This window comes from Dipodomys ordii, unplaced genomic scaffold (assembly GCF_000151885.1).
Source record: "Dipodomys ordii isolate 6190 unplaced genomic scaffold, Dord_2.0 Scaffold52, whole genome shotgun sequence".
Lineage (NCBI taxonomy): Eukaryota > Metazoa > Chordata > Mammalia > Rodentia > Heteromyidae > Dipodomys > Dipodomys ordii.
Window position 1 is genome coordinate 1,901,723 of NW_012267268.1, and position 8,979 is coordinate 1,910,701.

The following is an 8,979-nucleotide window of genomic DNA, read 5'->3' on the forward strand; positions in this document are numbered from 1 at the left end:
TTGCAACAATGATACACACAAGACACTATGTTGGAAATGAACCTTAAAACTTAGCCCCCGGTTGGGAGGAGAGTGGGGAAAGTAGGGGAGGGAAGGCAAAGGAGGGGTTAACAATGCCCAACAAGAAATGTATTCATTACCTTATGAAGTAACTGTAACCTCTCTGTACACATCTTTACAAGAGAATAAAATTAAAAACAAAAAAGAAATTAAGGTAAAAGCTTGAGTTAGAAGTCAGGAGCCCAGCTTTTTAGCCTTTACTTTGTTGCATTTTGAAAAGAGCTACTGATCTTGAACTGTTATGTGTTAGAGAGAATTGCTCACAAGTTGTCCAAGCATGCTTTCACTTCTATTTCTTCATCATTTATGCAACACTGGGGAACCTATAAGAATGAGGAAAAGGGGAATGTATTACCACCAATGGAAGTGGAAAACACAAAGGTGATTATCATGCCTTAATTTTACTCCTTGATCTTTTGCAGCTTCCTGTAGCTCAATCAACCTGTGCTTCCCTTACTGCCTTCAGCCAAGTGCATAGTCCATTTTTCATGATCAAATGAATATAGCATTTTTCAATAATGTTCCATATAACAATTTTTGTGCTTTTATAAAATTTCGGTAGGAATAAACTCAAAGATCAGAAGTTCAAAGATTAAGATACTTGCTCCTCCAAGTGTTCTATATATTTGGTCCTATTGTGCCAGAAGTAGTTCAATAGCATACTTAGTTACTAATCAACTCTTCTTTTCTGTAGAAACCTTGTCACCCATGACCTCCTGTTGCATTATTACTTTAAATACTCAGGGGAACCTAAAGTATGTGTTGCTTTATAGGTAAAGTAATTCTATAAATTTTTTGATGCCATAAACTTTATTTGAATTCTATCTAACAGTTTCTTACTGTACTGTATGAATCAGTCATTATTTTATTTTGTAGGTAGAAAAGGTGAGAGGGTAACAAGATTCATAGGATTTCTTATGTGTGGGCCTTTTCAACCATTTTCTAATCTAGCTCTATTTTTTATGGATTAAAAAAATATTGTTGGAAGTGGTGGTGTAGCTCAAGTGGTAGAGTGCTCACCTTGAGTTGAAGAGCTGAGGGACAGTACCCAGGCCCAGAATTCAAGCCCCATGACCTACAAAAAATGTATATATACATATATATATGTACATATATACATATACATATATATATGTACATATATACATATACATTATATATGTATATAGTCAACATGATGTACAGAGGGGTTACAGTTACATAAATAAGGTAGTAAGTATATTTCTTCTCAAACTTGTTACCTACTCCATTTTTCTCCCACTTTCTTTCCCCCCAACCACCCCCTTCAGTTGTACAGATCTAATCTAGCTCTGTTTTAAACTTCTAAAATATCTCAATCATTTAAAAAAATTAGGCAAATGAATCTTAGAAGTTTGGTAAAAATACATTTATTGTTAGAATAAAGGGATGAAATGCTTTAGTTATTACAAATTTGTACTTTAATTTTTTTTTCAGGCATAGGTTAAGATTACAGGTGAAGTCATATGTGTTAGTTATCTTTAAGTAGCTAATACTGGAAAAACCAAGGACAATCAAGTTGTTTTAAATGCAGAGATAATTACTAGAAGTATCTTGTAAGAAGATTTTCCTTCATGTTCACATGAGACAATTTGTAAAACAATATTCTGTTTTTAAAAGTTGCATTTCACTGAGCATGAAAATACATATGTTTCAGTTGGATATGATGCTATGCTGGGTTGAGTCTTTGGGGATGAAAGATCAAAGGAGGCACAAATCTGTTAAATGAAAAATGCTGTAAAGACTCCATATAAATCTGAATATATCTTGATACATTTCATAAATTCTGAGTCCTTTTTGGAATGGTAGAAATTTTCCAGTCTCTCAAAAATTCATGTTGCAGAAGGCAATTTTATCCAAATCATAAATCCCTACATCAACATTATAGAGTTCCCAATTATCCAAATATTCATTCCTCTAGAGAAAATAATGTACAGTTGGTAAATGTATGAAAGAATCCAATTTTAAAAGCTGCATCTTGGAGGTGACAAAATACCAGGTATAACATCTAATATCAATCATCGCTTGATGCCAAAACAATGATGATTCAGAGCACTCCGAACTCTCCAGGGTGAGCATCTCAAATCATGCACCATAAAATGTATCATTAAGGTTTGTGTTTTTCATGAGAATGTCAGCCATTCTCAAGGTCTATATTGTCATAATAAGCTTGCCAAGGAGCTGCAAACTGAAACAGAAAATCCAGGGATAGAAATAAGACTTTTTTCTATGATTGTATTTTGTTATAAATTGCATGCTAGAAATGAGAGGTTATTTTTTTCCCTTAGTCCCTGGGGTGTTTTATGAAAATGCAAATAAAATGTCAAGTTTTCTGCTCTCACCTACTATTTCATACCACGATTCTCAGCTACCAGAAGGGAAAGGGAGGGATCACTGCCGCCAGCAACACTGCTACCAGAAGGAGGTTATTAGAAGGATCATAAGGAGAACAAGTTGGATTTCTCCAACACAGGAGAAGCATCGCTCCTCTCTGTCAATAGCTCATCTGGGCTGGGGAAAATCATTTATCAGCAAGAGACCTTCCCCATCCCACTGTGGCCCTCAGGGTCCACAGAAAACTGCAGGAAGTACTCTGGATAAATGTAAGATATCTGCTCTGGGTCCTAAGGACTGGACAAAACATTCTGTTAACTATATACCACATGAGGACATTGTGTTGATTCAGTGTATTAATATTTGCTATATATTATTTACTGTAGTTTTGGTCTACCATTTCACTCTAGCCACTATTTTGGTCAAATATGAAACTGAAATCAATTTTCTCTCCCTTGTCTTACAAAGTACTGGAAGCATGTGAAATGGAAAGGGCTACTTCCAGAGGGAAAACAGTTCATCTTTTCCAAAGAAAGCACTAGAACTTTTATTTTTGCTGCTCTCCTAGATAGAAAGGGTGAAATTAAGAACAAGATACAACTTTTACTTCCCAAATAAGTTCAATATAGTTTTTTTTAAAGATGTAAAGATGAGAAAGAATTTGGGCAGAATTGAAAGAGATAGTAAATTCATTTCCTAGGGATATTACAATGAAATAGCACAAACCAAGAGGCTAAAACAAGATATTCTTCCATGATGCGTGCTAGAAGTCTGAAATCAAACATTTCCAAGCCCCCTTTTGTAGAAGAATCTGCCCCTTACTATCATGCTGTCCTTCTAAGGTGTCCCTAGGCTTTGAGCAGCATGATTCCAATTTCTGTGTTCTCTTTTGTCTCCGTCTCCCTATAGCTCACCAATTGTTTTGGATTAAACATCTACCCTATATCATGATGACTTCATCATCATTGATATTATCTGCAAATAAAATAAAAACCATTTTTAGATAAGGACACATTCTGAAGATCAGAGAAAGACAGGAATCCTAAAAAGGCACTTCTAAACCCAGTGATGGGCATGATTATGTACCTGGAAATATTCGTTTTTAATTTGTTTTTTCCTTAGAGAATCATGATAAATGATAACCTATAAAGATAGTTCATATAAGATTACTATACTTAAAGAAAAAAGAAAACTTTCTGTCGTTCTTAGCATAAGGCTTTTGTTTTACAAGTTGAGGCATTTGGAAATTAGCCTCTGTGATAGAAAAATTGGAGTCTGTCTAGTGGAACTAATGTTTCTGTTACCCACCAATTGGGGAACAGACTTGGTCTGGCCATTGTTCAGAATAGAACTTCTCTTCCATCATGGTAAGTGGAGGTAAGCATTTATTGAATAGCTTGTCTTGAATGAATGTTTCAGCATCTGCGGCATGGCCCAATGACATTTCCAGTGTGTTTAAGTGGTTTCTTTTTGTTTTGCTTATAATATTCACTAGTGAAGGTGATTTCTTGCGAAATACACTCTGCAGAGCTCTCATTGGCACCATTTTAGAAGTGGGATTGCTAATCTGATGTGTTTTCTCTTCTGTCCTGCCTGGGGACAGTGTTATACAAACACTTATGATGATGATGATGATGATGATGATGATGATAGGTAATATGAACAAAATTCATAAAGTGATTTGTCTAAATGGGGATTAAATGTTCCTTATAGAATTTGTCACAACTTTATGTGATCTAGTTAGTACTTTGAAAAAGCTGCTATTCTCAATATAACACAACACACCTAAGGGTACACCAACAAGGACTGTATCTGGAAGACAATATAACAATATAATAATATAACAAATCCTCTTGATTGTCAAGCTGGTAATTATGAGGAAAAATGGATGGGTGCAAGATCTTTTTCAAACCTCAAACTGGAATGTGATGATGTATCTTGTATGAAGGGTCAGATAGAGGAAGTTATAGAGTAAATAGGTTCAGGACTCTAGTTCTAAATGGCAAGCATGGGTAGCCCATTTTAGCCCTGACATACCAGGCCAGGGAGGTATGTTCAAATGATGAGATATAGAATTTTGCATCTTAATGCTTTGTGTTCTACATTCAAATGTTCTGACTGGAGATATATACTCTGAAAATAAAACATTATTATCTCTCAGTAGTTGTACAAAAGAAGTGCCATGTAATGAGAATGATGAAGGGGATTACTGATCAAGATACATTGTATTCATAAACTGCTTCATTAAATGAGTACACAATCTTTAAAGTTGTAGGGAATGCTAAGCTTCTGTTCATGGATTGCAGTTGGTTTTAAAATGATGGCAGTAGGTGGTTTCTTGGATTATAATAGTGTGACATGTACAATAAAATTGCTTACTTTAAGGCACTTTAGTTCAGTGATGAGAAAGTAATAGAATGTTTCAGTACACTAAATATTCCTAGTCAGGTGTTAGTATTTTGACTGGAATTAAAGATCAAACCTCTATATAATTGAAAGTTTTACTTTATAACTATTTAAAGAAAATCATGGTAATTATTTCTGAGAAATTAAAATAATTGTACCTTTACCATTTTTCTTTTATTACTCTTCTAATTATGAGCAGTGGCATTACTGTTGTTATTTTACAAAATATACCATATAAATAAAAAATAAACCTTCTAGCTTCAAACTATAATTCTCATATCTCAGCCTTCTAAGATTACAGACATAATGACTAAAGAAATAACAAACTTTTAAAATTAATTCGCTGAAGTTTCTTGATATACCTACTATTTTGTATGACATTTACTAATCATAGAACAATAGTAGTAATTTTCATTTGTACAATATAATTTAGATAGTTTATCTGTTTAGTGTCCTTGAAAATAATACATTTCCATGCTTCTCTTTCTTTTGAGAAAAGGCAAAAGTGCTTTATTGTGTCATGTAGAATTTCTAGATTCATAGTTGTAAAATCTGCATTCCAGCATTAGTTTCTTCTTGAATAAATTCTGTATGAAGCCAGTCCATTCTGGGCTTCAATTATCATCCTTGGGTTTCTTTACATTGAACCCATAGTATAGTTAATAAATGCCATCTATTCTACTTATTAGATGCCATTTTCTTTGTGTACCTCCATTTTACTGGTACTAGATATTTCTTTATTTTCAGTATTCTGAGTATGACCAGACCACAATATATGCTTTTGCCATTACATATGATTATAAACTTACAGAATATACAATTAGAGGTTTAACAGTAAACTTCTTTCAGTTCTGTCTTCAAATATCCAGAAATGCAAATGAAAAGCTCAACATATATCAAATTCTTATCTTTTAATGAGAAACATGTATACCTGTTTAAGAAATGAAAATAAAAATATAATAAGAGTTTGTATGAAAGTAAAAATATGATTTATTGCCCTTAAGAAAGATCTTTCAAAACCCAACCACACAAAACAAAACATTATGAAAGAAACTCATCTCTACTTCTCAAATGTTCTTACATTTTGTAAACATATCTCGACTCCATTATTAGATCCTTACATTAAATGAATATTTATAGGTTTCTTCAGTTCTGGATTTTTAAGTTATTTAATTGGTGTGATCATCTATATATTTATTCCAATTTTTCCTTTATCCTTCTTATAGGGTTTATATGGAATATTAGATGTATATTGTATTTTACATGTTTATTGAAATCTCTGGATGCATTGCATTAATTTTTAAATATTTTTTCTCCATTTCTTTCTCTATTTTTGTCTCTCTTTGCCTCTGTCTCACATAGACACAGACACACATACACACACAGTGTTATTTGTAGAATTTACTAATTATCTTCCATTCATTATGGCTTTGATCCTATCCATGCAATTTTAATAAAAATCTATTCTATTCTCTATTCATTTTTCATGTCACCTAGATTTAGCTTCAGGCATATGATAACTAATCTTGCTGAAGAGAATGATTATAAATTTTTAATTGCTTGTTTCTTCTGAAGCTTTTTATGTATTTTAGTGTAACTAGTGTTGCTCATCAAATAATTCAAGTCCTTTGCAAGCATAGAACTTGCTGCAACTCTTTCACTAATGAACCTTTAGCAGTAAACAGGATACTCTGCACTTCTCTTCTCTGTGTGTGTACGTGTATGTGTGTACTCTATCATTGATTTCCATCACTAATCCTTCAGTGTCTATTTTTAGCTTCAATTTTGTTTCCTCTCTATGCCCCATTTGATTTACATTTCAGAAATCTGCCAGTATTAGCCCACTGCTTCTTTCTACTAACCCTACTACTCCTAACCATTACTACAATTATTCTTGTATTTGTTGTTCTATTACTTTATAGATTTTTCAGAGGAAAATAAGATTCTATATAGATTAAAAGTTGATGTACATTTTATTGAAGTGTTGTACTTATTATCTATTTGTTAAATTTCAAATACAGGTTTCCTTGTAACTTTGTGGCAAGGAACATTGAAGTTGTGTTTGAGTTTTAAACTATGATCATATATGTTGAAAATTGCAGGATGCAATTTTCAAATGAACATCAATAGTGTTTTCTCATTAGGAAAAAAAAAACAAGCCTGCTGCTCAGGAAGGAATAGGTTGACTAGCACAGTATGCAGTCATCTGTGCTTTCTGAAAATTCCTGACAGGGTGATGTTGGAGAATTCATTTCTGTCTTGTCCTATTCACTTAACTATAAATAGATAAGCCTAAATTATTTCAACCTTTATTTTCACATACATTTTTCATCTCCTGATTCCAAGATCCTGATACATTCCAATTATGTTTTTTCCATAAGAAAAGATATAGCACTACAATAAGCATCCAGAATGGTTCACCCTTTTAAATCATTTTAAACTTTGCAGTATAATTTTAGAGCTTTCATAGGAGGAAAATGTTAGGTGGTTCAGACTGTCTTCAAATTAAGCATGCTGTGTTATAACATTTCTCAAAACATTTCCTTTGCAAATTTTGTTACATAATTTGGAAAGGCCAGTGAGATTCAAAGCAATATGCCCAAGTTACTGAACTGAATTGTAGAAACTTGAACTGAATCTATTATAAAAAATGTTTTAACATTTTATATAGAATTCTATCTGATTATGTAAATCACATTTGTCACTACTGATTTTTCTCTCTGTTTGAACCATACGGAAATGTTTGAAATTCTCTACATTTTCTGTAGTGGTGGGAAGGTATTTGCTCATATTTGAAGTTAAGTAATTACTTTTTATGTTGTAAAGGTAATGTACAGAGGGGTTAGTTATATAAGTAAGGTAATAAGTACATTTATTTTCAAGCACTGTTAGCCTTTCCCTCGATTTCTCCCTCTTTCCTTCACCCTTGGATCCCTGCTAACCCACAAGTTGTAAAATTCATTTCCAATAGTGTCTTGCGAGTATCACTATTGCATTGATTCACTCTCTGTCCTTGTCTCACCATTTCAATGATTATCCTTCCCATCCCTGAATGAGATAAACTTGTATACAAATCAAAGCATGCTGATGGGGGGATGGGGGAGGGAGGTTCTCCAAATGGGGAAAAATGAAAGAAAAGAAATAACCACATATATAGTACCTAAAAAGAAAACAAAAACTCTCTTTTTCCATATTTGTAGTTCATTTATTTCAATTAACTTCATTTTATAAGTTCAGATGTATATAGCTATTGAGCTGTTCTCTCATCTATTAGGACTATCCTAGACATATACTAATTATTACAAATGAGGGAAAGTATGGAGCCTATGTTTCTTTAGGTCTGGCTTTACTTTACTCAATGTGAGTTTTTCCAAATCTTTCCAATTCCTTACCAATGGGGCAATGTCATTCTTTCAGATGGAAGCATAGAATTCCATTGTGTATATATACTATATGGTGGTCATAAGTCTGTGGGATTATTTCTGAGTCTTTTGTTTGTTTGATTTATTTTTAGTATAATGGTGATGAACAGAAGGGTTGCAGTGAAATAAGTGAGGTCATGAACACATTTCTTTTTTAAATATATATATTTTATTGTAAAGATACTGCACAGAGGGGTTACAGTAACATGAGTAATGAGTACATTTCCTATTGAACATTGAGCACATTTTTTTTAAATTAAATTTTGTGGTTTTTTTATTTTTTATTTTTTATTGTGAAAATACTGTACAGAGGGGTTAAAATTACATGGGCAAAATAGTGAGTACATTTCTTATCAAGCATTGTAGCCTCCTCCTTTGTTTACCCTTCACATCCCTTCCCATCCTCCCTCCACCCAAGTTGTAAAGTTCGTTTTCGACATGACAACTTGTACTTCTCATTGTTGCAACAGGTCCACCTGCATCCTTATTTAAACGACATGTTTTTCCCCTTCCCCTCCAAAAATTATACCGACATCAAATACAGTGAAAGCATGGGTTATACTGTGGGGGAGGGACATACAAAGCAACAAAGAAATAATATTATAATTGCGCTAGAAACAAATGCATTAAAGAAAAAAACATTTAAAATACATATCTTAGGGTTCATTTTCCTAATATAACCTTATCTGACCTTTTCTGCTTGACTCATACATATACTAGATATTGCAAATAAGGGAAA